Source organism: Cervus canadensis, chromosome 3 (assembly GCF_019320065.1).
Source record: "Cervus canadensis isolate Bull #8, Minnesota chromosome 3, ASM1932006v1, whole genome shotgun sequence".
Taxonomy (NCBI): Eukaryota; Metazoa; Chordata; class Mammalia; order Artiodactyla; family Cervidae; genus Cervus; species Cervus canadensis.
In genome coordinates this window covers 111,986,242-111,995,265 of record NC_057388.1, presented here as the reverse complement: position 1 = coordinate 111,995,265, position 9,024 = coordinate 111,986,242, and the positions used below count along the sequence as shown (strand labels likewise).

Below are 9,024 nucleotides of genomic sequence, written 5' to 3'. Positions count from 1 at the left end.
AGTATTCTTGTCTGGAAAGTTCAATGGACAAAGGAGCCTAGCGGACTAGAGTCCATGGGGTCGCAAAGAGTCGGACACATCTTAGTTACTGAGCACGCGCACGCACACACACACACACACACACACACAGGCGCGCGCGCGCACAGTTGATTTACAATATTATATTAGTGTTAGGTGCACAGCACTGTGATTCAATATTTTTATAGATTATACTCCAGTTAAAAGTGAAAAGCAGAGTAAATTTATGATCCATTTTATATTTAGGTTATAGACCTTTTCTTGGATTTTACAGACTATGAGTCGTGTTCCTACTTTAAGTCCATGGGGTCAACGATGCCTTGCCCCGGCCTGACATCCTGAGGATGAATACCGAGCCTCCTAGCCCTTGGCAGAACTGTTCTCAGGGGTGGCCTGCACCCTGAATCCCCAGCAAGATGGACTCCCAGCTGCCCACAGGGGAGACCTGCTCGTTAATTCCCCTTGATTTCTCACCTCCTTCACTTGATTCCCGGGACTACTTCACAGATAACCCCTTGAACCTAATCCTTGACTAGGGAAGGCTCTGGCGAGGAATCAAACCCCTGCACTAACTCTCATTGTCTCCATCTCATTAAAGAGCAAGTCTCCTCTCCTTCCATTGGCAGTTGACGCTGCATTCCCCCCCGCCCCGCACCCCCTTTCGGTCTCGGTGTCCCTCCCCTGGCTGTCCCAACACACTGCCAGGTCTGGTCACCCAGCTTGCACCAGATGCCAGGTCCGCGCAGAATGGGCGGCTCCCGCTCCTCCCGGCCGCAGGGGGCGCTGTGGGGCGGAGGTGCCTGCGAGTTCCAGCGTGCACCGCGCCCGGGCCGGGCCTGCGGGTCGGCGCGGAGCGCGAGGCCGCCGGGGGCTTGGCTAGGCGGTAGCCCGGTCGGGCGCCTATTGGGACCGCGAGGGCCCATGGCCGAGCCGGCTCCGGTAAGACGGGCTCCCCCCGCGCGGACGCCCAGACGCGGCCTCGGGGAGGGTCCTCGGGTTTCGGCTCGGTGGGTCGGCATCTTGGGGTCCTCGCGAGGCGGACGCGGAGCGGATAGGTGGGCGGGGTCTGAGGATCGCGCTAGACGCCCGGCGTGGGGACTGGACCCTGGACGGAGCCGGTGACCTCCGCTCCTCCGTGGCCAAACCCTGAACAAAGCCGAGCGTGAAACTGGAGAGTCTGGGCTGTGGGCGCCCGTGAGTCATGGGGCCAGACGAGGGAGGGCATCAAAATTTGTGTGGGGCCAGCGTTGGGTGTTAAAAAAGTTCAATCAGTTTTACATTATAGTTACCGAATTTAGAATAAATGTTTTTTTAAAATTTTAGATTCTGAATGGTTGAAATGATAGCTGGCAGGGTCAGAATTAAACCCTAATGTGTTGAAGTGTGTGTTGAGTGTAAGAAGGAAGGAGCACACGTTGGAAAGAATAGAGGTCGAATATAAAGACCTAAGTAGTATATACATTATTTATTTAGTGTTTTATTGAAATCGAGGTTTTATGTTTTTCTGTATTTTATAAGCTTACGTATTGAGCGTTTTTACACCGAGTTTCACAAGCAAGTTTCAGATGGAGGAGTAATTTCGGCTTTCAAGTCTTACTGCTTAAGAAATACATTTCATAAGGCTATAGCTGATTACTAAATGAATCATGAGATCATTACTTTTAAGGTATTGTTAAAGACCTTAGCAAAGCAAAACATAACAACAAGAACAACAAAACTGAAAAATATAATAATCTCAGCAAAAACTGTGATTCCTAAATATGCAAAAGATATGAAACACATTTATAGTGAAAATTATAAGTGCAGACATACCTCAGGGATATTTTGGGTTTGGTTTAGAACTACTGCAATAAAGCAAATATCACAATAAAGGAAGTCTTTCTTTTTTTGGTTTCCAAGGGCGTATAAAAGTTATGTTTACACTATAGTCTATTGAGTGTGCAGCAGCATTATGTCTTAAAAAGCAACCTACAGCCCTTAATTAAAAATACTCAATGGCTAAAAATCCTAACCATCATCTGAGCCTCTCGGAAGTTGTAATCTTACGGCTGTTGGGAGGGTCTTGCCCCATGTTGATGGATGCTGACTGACCAGGGTGGTAGTTACTAAAGGTTGGCATGACTGGCAGTTCTTAAAATAGCAGTGCAGTTTGCGGGATGGATTGACTCTTCCTTTCAGGAATGAGTTCTCTGGGGCATGTAATGCTGTTTAATAGCATTTTACCTGAGGTAGCACTTTCAAAATTCGAGTCAGTCCTCTTGAACCTTGCCACTGCTTTATCAGCTAAGTTTATGATATTCTAAATCCTTTCTTGTCATTTTAACAATCTAAATGGCATCTTCAGCAGGAGTAGATTCCAAATGGAGAAACTGCTGTCTTTGCTCATCCATAAGAAGCCTCTACTCATTTGTTAAACTTTTATCACAAGTTTGCAGCAGTTCAGTCACACCTTCAGCCTCCACTCTGAATTCTAGTTCTCTTGCTGTGTCCACCACATCTGCAGTTACTGCCTCCGCTGAAATCTTGAACCCCTCAAAGTCATCCATGATGGTTGGAATCAACTCTTCCAAACTCCTGTTAATGTCAATATTTTGACTTCTTTTCGTGAGTCATGAATGTTCTTTGTGGCACCTCGAAGGATAAATTTTTTCCAGATTTTCTATTGACTTTGCCCAGACCCATCAGAGGAAGTATTTTAGCTTGATGAAATGTATTTCTTAAATAATAAGACTTGAAAGTCGAAATTACTCCTTGATCTGAGGTTTGCCTGTGAAAGTGGGTGTAAGAAGGGGTGGAGCTTTAGAGTTACTGTGTGGTAGTGAAGGAGCATTATCTGAACTCAAAGGGAAGGTTGTCACACCACTTGGGAATAGGTAGGGCTCACCACAGGGTAATCTAAATCTAAGGCAGCTAGAAGGTGTTAAGGGGATGCATGTGTGCACTTTGTATACTCCTACTTGGTTCAGTTCTTATAGTAGCAACCAGAACTCTCAAATCCCTAGGAATGAATCTGGCAAGACTTACATAAGATCTATATAAAGAAAACATTAAGTCTTACTAACACAAAATATCTAGGTAAATAAAAGATATGTTTCTGGCTGGGAAGATCTCAAAATTAATTCATATATTTAGTATATTCCCATCAGAATCCCAATAGTATTTGTATAACTTTGACAAAATATTTTCTCTGTTTATTTAGAAGAGAAAATAGACAAAAGTCAAGACAGTTTCCTTTAAATAAAAGGGGGAGAATGGGAGTGAGGCTCAAGAGGGAGGCTATATATATATATATATATACACACATACACACACACACATATATATATGACTGACTTGTGATGTTGTACACCAGAAATCACAACATTGTAAAGCAAGTATCCTCCAATTAAAAATAAAAGATCAGGATCTAGGTGGTGATAGATGGCCATATCCCTTTAAATGGCAAATCATTCAATAAAGATGTAAGAATTAAACAGTGCTGTATTGGAGCGAGAATAGACAGAATCACCAGTGAAACAAAAATATAACCAAGTATAAATGGAAAACTAGTTTATGAAAAATTGATCCCAAATCTGTGGTAAACAAATAGACTAGTCAGTATGTTTTGTGACAGCTGAATATCTCTTTGGATAAAGAATTCTATCCCTTCTTGTTATGATACATATAAAAATAAGTCCCAGATGGAAAAAGATTTCATTCTAATAAAGTCATAAAAAACATTACGAAGATTTCAGAATATCTTTTATAATTTTAGAATAGGGACAGTCTTCCAAGTCATCTATTAACACTAATGTACGAAAGTTAATTCAGATGATAAAAGCCCACTAAAATGTTGAGCCAAGGATGAGCTCAGACATGCACAAAGATATGTGGGGAACCCCCCCCAAAATATGAAATAAGGTTGCAAAGTCTCACAAATGAATGCAAATTAAAACAATGAAATACAATTTTTTACCTGTCACATAGGCCAATACATAAACAAGCAAAGTTTAAAAACGTCCTGTGCTGGCAAAGGTGTAAAGAAATGTCTCTTCTTGGACTTGCCTGGTGGCTCAGTGGTAAAGAATCCACTTGCCAATGCAGGAGACACAGGTTCAATCCCTGGTCCAGGAAGAGCCCACATTCCATGGAGCAACTAAGCCAGTGTGCTACAACGATTGAGCCTTCGCTGTAGATCTCAGGAACCACAACTACGGAAGCCTGAGCACCCTGGAGCCTGTGCGCCTCGAGAGGAGCCACCACAAGGAGAGGGCCAAGCACCACAACTGGAGAGCAGCTCCCGTTCACCGCAACTCGAGAAAAAGCCCGTGCGGCGACCAAGACCCAGCACAGCCAAAAACAATAACTACATTTCTTTCTTAAGTGGGCCCCACAAGGCATTCCAAAGGGGCTCTTTACAAAAATGTCTCTTTATATTAGCAAGGGTTAAGTGCTGGATTCTTTTTGGAAGTGCTGGATTCTAGTGATATCTCGTCAATAGAAGGCATTTCTATCCTTTGATTTAGTAGTTCTCATTTTTAGCCTTTTCCCGCAGAAGTAAAACCACTCATATATAAAGAAGCATATCAGAGCATTGTTGGTAATTTATAAAGGAAATGGAAAATAGATGTCATCAATGGGGTATGTGTATCCATGAATAATGCAATTATTTATTAATAATGCTATAATAATAATATAGTAATGCAATTTATTAGAAAAACCTGATTTTGCCTATATAAATTGACCTAGGAAAATGACATTGAAAGAAGTTACACAGTGAGTTGTTCCCATTTTTGTTTAAAGGAAAAATGAAGAAATTCCATTCTATACATAAGCATTCGTAGCTGGACCAAGCATAGAGAAACAAGGGGAAGGGGTGGTTGTGGTCACCAAACAGAACCACATGATGGGAGTGGGGGGAGGAGCTCTTCCCAAGGGAGAAGCTGCCTAACAGACAAAAACACTGTTCACTACGAAACTCTTAAATTGATGACAAGGAAGTAGGGTTTTGAAGCAATTACGACTATAAGCCTGGTGTGCTGCAGTCCATGGGGTCACAAAGACTCCGACATGACTGAGCAACTGAACTGATGACTGTATATGTATTATGTCTATAATTTCAGTTACCTCTGACTTTTGAGGATGTGGCCGTTTATTTCTCAGAGCAAGAATGGCAGAATCTAGAGGCATGGCAGAAGGAGCTTTACAAGCAAGTAATGAGAGCCAATTATGAGATTCTCCTTTCTCTAGGTAAGAAGTCTTTAACTGTGGCTAAGGTATGGAATTAGCTCCTGTTAGGGGTCTCAGTCACTCGATAACTCCTGTTTCTCAGTTCGCCAGGTTTCTCAGAAATTAACTCAGAAAGGCACTTTTACCCAGAGACTTTGGTTAATATCTGTAAGTATTCCTAACCCTTACTTAAGGGTGTATGTTGTACATGAGAATACTTATGACAGTGTGTGATATAAAGTGGTCAGAGATGACTAAACATATGTCAGGACTTTTAATCACTATATACTCAGAGGTTGCCATGATTTTCCACATGGACACATGCCTTACCCATATCCATAAACTACCCTATGTATCTTTAACCTATGATGTTCCTGTGTGTGTGTGTGTGCGCGCTGTGGTCAGTTGTGTCTGACTCTGCGACCCCATGGACTATAGCTGGACTCCTCTGTTCATGGGATTTTCCAGGCAAGAATACTGGAGTGGGCTGCCAGTTCCTCCTCCAGGACAAGGTTCCTACCTGTCAGCTTTTACAGTGATGTCCACATGCCTCAGGAAAGCTAATGTTATCTTTCTCTACAATGTGATTTCAGAAGGCTATACACACTAAGGTGTTTAACTGCAGTTGTTTCTGTGTAGTTGTTCTAATGGTGTTCCTTTTGGTCTTTTTGCTTAGTCTTTATAATTATTAAATATGATTTTTTAAAAAAAATCAGAATGAATGATAAAAGTCTCTTGCTTCACTCTCATCCCACTCCTGCCCCCACTCAGTTCATTCCTCAAAGGCAATCACTTTTAATCATTTCTGTATTAGTTCTTACTTTGGTTTCCTCTAGTCTTATCATGCTTACACCTATATTTCTTAGTTTATCTAGTTTAGACAGCATTAACTCCTTACTGTGTATCTTTCTTCTGTCTCCTTCTTCCCAAATTTTGATAGTTTTTTAGTGCCTCTATTTGCTATCTTCAAAATTTAAATAATAGATTTCTAGATCATGTTTCATCAACTTTATATCTCTTGATCCCTTCAGTCTATAAGATAATTAGTTCTCTTATATTCCCTCTGCTTCTTCTGCCAACATCTGCCAACCAGACCACTTCTTTTATATTGCAGCATTTCTAATACTTATATTCTGTCTCATTACCATAATCAAGCTTTCTAGTTTCTATGGAGTGTTTCTAAAACATTAATCCAAGTTATTACATTGTTTTCATTGTTACTGAGGAACCAGTTAATTGAATTTATAGAGAAAGAAAAATAATTGGGTCATGAATACTGTGCCACCCAAAAAGAAATGTTCCAAGCATCAAGATCAAATGATGTGAAGTGGTGTATCATTGTGTGTTTGGTTTGCATTTCCTAAATGGTTAATCATGTTGAGCATCTTTACATTGTATATCTTCTTTGGAGAAATGTTTATTCAAATATTAATATTTGGCCTGTTTTTAAAGTGCTTTTTTTTTTTTTTTACTGTTGGGATATGAGAGTTCTCTATTTCTTCTGAATACTGGACCCATAGCACATAGGCGATTTGCAGATATTTCCTCTAGTTCTTGGGTTGTCTGTTTTTTGATGGTGTCCTTGAAGCACAGAAGTTTTAAGTTTTCATGAAGTCCAGTTTATTTTTTCCTTTCGTTGCTTGAGCTTTTGGTGTCATACCTAAGAAACCATTGCCAAATCCAAAGTCACAAAGATTCGCTCCTATGTTTTCTTCTAAGAATTTTATAGTTTTAGCGCTTATATTTAGGCTTTTGATCCTTTTTATTCCCCTTCTTTGATTAGTTTTGAGTTAAGTTGTTTTACATGGTGTGAGGTAGGGATCCAACTTCTTCCATGTATAAATATCCAGTTGTCCCAACACTGTTTTTTGGAAAGCCTGCTTTTCCCCCATTGAATTATCTTGACAGCCTTTGGAAAACCAGTTAACCATAAAAACGGCAGTTTATTTCTGGATTCTCAATTCTGCTTCTTTGATCTCTATGTCTAGCCTTATGCCAGTACCACACTGTTTTAATTACCATTGCTTCTTTACTATCAGTTTGTCAGTTTCTACCAAAAAAGAAAAAGCAGATGGGGTTTGGAGAATATTGTCATCTTAACAATACCAAGTCTTCCAATTCTTTTCATTTCATTTATTTAGGACTTTTTAGAATTACTTTCAACATTTTATGATTTTTATTGTGTCTTATTTTCTTTTATTAAATGTATTCACAGTATTCTATTCTTTTTGACATGGTTATACATGGACTTGTTTCTTATTTTTTTTTTAGGAAGATAGTTTTATTTTAAAAGATGCAGAGAGTTCAACCCAGATGAAGATTGAGAATAGGTATCTGGATTTGAAAAAAAGATAGTGATTCCTTTTATCATGAGAGGAGCCTTGGAATTAATTTGGGGTTGAAGTCAGATTTCAGAGGGCTAGTGAGGAATCTGGCACAGTGTGATCAGTTTCCATGTGTACATGATTCTTCTCTGACATTTTATCCCTAAAGCATTACCCAGCTTATCCTCTTTCTCTGATCTGGACCTTCTGCTAATCTCCCTTTAGCAATCCATGAAGCATACTTTTGGTTCTTTTAAATATATATATATATACATATAATCAAAAGAAAGTTTTGAAAATAGAGTAAACTTTTCTTCCAGGGGACCAGGGTCATATAGTAGAGAATCTTGTAACTATTTTCATTTGTTCATTCATTGTAACCCCTTCTATTCTAGCAGAACTCAACTGTTTTAGATTGTGATTGTAATGTTACCGAAAGTACTCCTCAGAGAATGTTTTAGATGAAGCTACCTACATTGAAATTTCCTAGAATAGTCATTCTCGTTCTTATTTTTGTGTACCCTCTATTCCCAAGATACTGCCAATTGTCTCAGGTGTTGTTCCAGCGTCCTCAAAGCACACTACTGGTGGGTTTTAATAAACCCATGACAGAATGCAGCATTGCTAGCTCTATAGGAACCAAAACAAAATTGAACATACAACTCATCTAAAGGTCCCGGTCAGTTAGGAAGCAGTATTACAAAATGTGGGCAGTTTTGCTTCTCTTTGTGTAAACCTATACTCTATTTTTCAAACATCTCTTCTCATGTATTTTACCAGGAGTAGATTTAGGAAATTTAAAAACAACTTACTGTGCTTCTAAATTTAGTGCTGAAGGAAACCAAACTGTGTTTGACTTTTCTGTATAGATAATGGACTTCCCAAACCAGAACTAATATCCTGGATTGAGCAGGGGGAAGAGCTCTATAAGAAATGGGGAGAATCACAGGAATCAAGAAGCATAATTTGTTCCTCTGCTGATTTGCATTTTGATCCAGTTATTGAGGGACAGCCATTTTCAGGTGAGTTTTAAAGTGATTACTTAAGGCTCTGTCCTTAAGACATCATATTCACATTTCTTAGTTCCAGTTCTTTGACGTTGCCTTCCAGTTTGACTGAATTGAGGCTTAACATCTGGTATATTCCAGAGAAAGGCAGTAAAGCACAGTAGCTAGGATTATGGGTTCTGGATCCTGAGTCTGGGTCTTGCCTTTTCCAGGTAACCTGGGCAAGTTATTCATCCTCTCCTGGTGGCTCAGATGGTAAACCTGCAATGCGAGAGACCAGGGTTTGATCCCTGGATTGGGACTATCCCCTGGAGAAGGGAATGGCTACCCATTCCAGTATTCTGGCCTGGAGAATTCAATGGACTGTATAGTCCATGGGGTCACAAAGAGTCGGACACGACTGAGCAACTTTCACTTGACCTATAAAGATTTAAGTACCTACATTATAGGATTAAATGAATTGATAT

General features: G+C 40.1%; 1 long non-coding RNA gene across 2 annotated transcripts; it reads left to right on the top strand.

The window, feature by feature from the left end:
- Positions 1–837: 837 nt before the first annotated feature.
- LOC122438832 lies at positions 838–8,567 on the top strand. Of its 2 annotated transcripts, none has more exons than XR_006268661.1 (3): positions 838–957; positions 5,121–5,247; positions 8,420–8,567. It is a non-coding gene; the product is annotated as an uncharacterized LOC122438832 (long non-coding RNA). The 2 variants fall into 2 exon arrangements; XR_006268660.1 differs by lacking the exon at positions 838–957 and adding an exon at positions 966–1,212.
- The last annotated feature ends 457 nt before the right edge of the window (positions 8,568–9,024 follow it).